A 3,295-nucleotide genomic window follows, 5' to 3' on the forward strand; every position below is an offset into this window, starting at 1 on the left:
AGCACCAAACAGAAGCTGCTCCAGGTAAGTGCTCCACTCCCCAACCCTCTGCCCCAACCCTGAGCCTTCTTCCACATCCTAACTCCTGGGCAGACCCTGCACGCTAACCCCAACCCCACTCCTGCACCCTAACTCCCTCCCAGACCCCACATCCCAACCCTGAGCCTCCTCCTACATTCTAACTCCTGGCCAGACCCCGCACCCAAGGTCTTTTTATGTTTTTTTTTTAAATAAAGTGCGCTTATCCAAAGCATTTTACAATAGTTAGCTAACAGTACAAACAATATTTGGAAAGATTAAGTGGTCCGCCGAGACCCTTAGACATTTTCAAGTGGTCTGTGGAAAAATAAGTTAGACTACAAAAGCAATCAAGGTACCTCACTTTATTTTCATTTACTTTCTATTACTTATAATATAGGTGGAGGATGAAGAAAAAAAGAATGAAAAACAGGGATGGGGAGATGAGAGAATGTTCTTTTTCTTGGCTGAGGGGTGGGGGGGGGCAAAAATGAAGCTGAGCACAGGGCCCCACTAACTCTAAATTCACCACTGTTTCTTACATTTCTATTTGAATGACAGGCAACAAACTCAGTATAACAAAAAATGAGCTCCTGATTATCTGTCCCCTGCCAAGATTTCTCCTTTCACTCTTTTACTTTGTCATTCTGGGCCACACCAACATCCCCCTAGTTAATCAGGCCTATAATCTGTGTCTTATTGACTCTGCCCTCTCATTAGATCAACATCCCAGGCTGCTGTCTATATCTTCCTGCTTCTTCCTACACAAGATTTAAAAGAAGCCTTTGCCTCTAATTGCAACACCAAAACTTTCCTCCAGGCCATTTCACACCATGATTACTAGTACAATCTTGTCCTGTTCAGGTCTATTTGATTGGTAAGATCATTTATGTGCCCTGTTCTTACAGCATCCTCCTCCTCAACAACCCTGCTTTAAGTCCTTCCCCTCTTATTTCACCATATCAAATACAAGCTTCTTGAGTGTGAGCCACAAAGATACTACTTTCAGAGTAGCAGCCGTGTTAGTCTGTATTCGCAAAAAGAAAAGGAGTACTTGTGGCACCTTAGAGACTAACAAATTTATTAGCGCATAAGCTTTCGTGAGCTACAGCTCACTTCATCGGATGCATTTGGTGGAAAAAACAGAGGGGAGATTTATATACACACACACAGAGAACATGAAACAATGGGTTTATCATACACACTGTAAGGAGAGTGATCACTTAAGATAAGCCATCACCAGCAGCAGAGGGGAAAAGGAGGAAAACCTTTCATGGTGACAAGCAAGGTAGGCTATTTCCAGCAGTTAACAAGAATATCTGAGGAACAGTGGGGGGTGGGGTGGGGGGGGAGAAATAACATGGGGAAATAGTTTTACTTTGTGTAATGACTCATCCATTCCCAGTCTCTATTCAAGCCTAAATTAATTGTATCCAGTTTGCAAATTAATTCCAATTCAGCAGTCTCTCGTTGGAGTCTGTTTTTGAAGCTTTTTTGTTGAAGGATAGCCACTCTTAGGTCTGTGATCGAGCGACCAGAGAGATTGGAGTGTTCTCCAACTGGTTTTTGAATGTTATAATTCTTGACGTCTGATTTGTGTCCATTCATTCTTTTACGTAGAGACTGTCCAGTTTGGCCAATGTACATGGCAGAGGGGCATTGCTGGCACATGATGGCATATATCACATTGGTAGATGCGCAGGTGAACGAGCCTCTGATAGTGTGGCTGATGTGATTAGGCCCTATGATGGTATCCCCTGAATAGATATGTGGACAGAGTTGGCAACGGGCTTTGTTGCAAGGATAGGTTCCTGGGTTGGTGGTTCTGTTGTGTGGTGTGTGGTTGCTGGTGAGTATTTGCTTCAGATTGGGGGGCTGTCTGTAAGCAAGGACTGGCCTGTCTCCCAAGATCTGTGAGAGTGATGGGTCGTCCTTCAGGATAGGTTGTAGATCCTTGATGATGCGTTGGAGAGGTTTTAGTTGGGGGCTGAAGGTGATGGCTAGTGGCGTTCTGTTGTTTTCTTTGTTGGGCCTGTCCTGTAGTGTACTACTGCAATCCACAAAACTCCCACTTGGCTGCCACCTAACCCTGTAGGAACCTAAATTCACTCAGTGCCTACATTTCTGCAGTAAAAGTTCCCTAGGTACCTATGTTTCTGCCTCTGACCATGTGCACTGCTGCTTCCCTCTAGGCACCTGGACACTTATCTCCCACCCCAAGCCCCAGAGCAATTTACAAACTAGGGAAGACAGGCATTTGGCTGCTTAACTCCCATGCAAGGGACTGATCCAGTAGGTGTGCTCAGAGGCCAGCTTACACAAGCCATCTGGGGAAGGGTGGAAGAAAGATTAGGTCCTCCCTTATAAAACTAGCTTAGGAGCTAGGGTACTTCACCTAGGATGTGGTAGACATCCCCACCCCAATTCAAGGCCCTCCTCCTTAGGGAGAGAAGGGATTTGTGCAGGGATTGGCCACTTCTCGGGCAATTGCTCTACCCATTAGGCTACAGCGTGATTCTAACACTTTCAGTTGCCCAACTAATATTTATTAAATAATTAATTAAAGTGGAACAATTTCAGTATGACAGACTAAGGGAGACCCACATCAGAATATTCCATAGCCTAGTGGTTACAGCACCTACCTGAGAAGTGGCTAATCTCTGTTCCTATCTGTTCTTCCCCGCAGGTGGAGGGATGACTTGAACTGGGGGTCTCCTACATCCTGGGTGAGTATCCTAGCTACTAGGCCAAAGATTATAAGGGAGGGCTGCTGCTTCCTCTCAGCCTCTTTTGATTTTCGCCCCACAGACCACGTAGGCAACCAAATGCCTATCTTCTCCTCGTTTACAGATCACAAACCGAATTAGGTGCTCCCCACAACTTGGATTTAGGTGCCTATTTCTGAGATGGGCAAGGCTTAGCACACACCCCTTTCCTCAGCATGTCCCATTGGATAGCTTAGATCAGTGGTTCTCAAAGCCAGTCCGCCGCTGGTTCAGGGAAAGTCCCTGGTGCACCGGACCGGTTTGTTTACCTGCCACATCCGCAGGTTCAGCCGATCGCGGCTCCCACTGGCCGTGGTTCGCCGCTCCAGGCCAATGGGGGCTGCGGGAAGGGCGGCCAGCACTTCCCTTGGCCCACGCCGCTTCCTGCAGCTCCCATTGGCCTGGAGCGGTGAACCGCGGCCAGTGGGAGCTGCGATCGGTGGAACTTGTGGACGTGGCAGGTAAACAAACTGGTCTGGTGCACCAGGGGCTTTCCCTGAACAAGCAGCGGA

The sequence above is a fragment of the Dermochelys coriacea genome, chromosome 4, assembly GCF_009764565.3.
Source record: "Dermochelys coriacea isolate rDerCor1 chromosome 4, rDerCor1.pri.v4, whole genome shotgun sequence".
Classification (NCBI taxonomy): Eukaryota; Metazoa; Chordata; order Testudines; family Dermochelyidae; genus Dermochelys; species Dermochelys coriacea.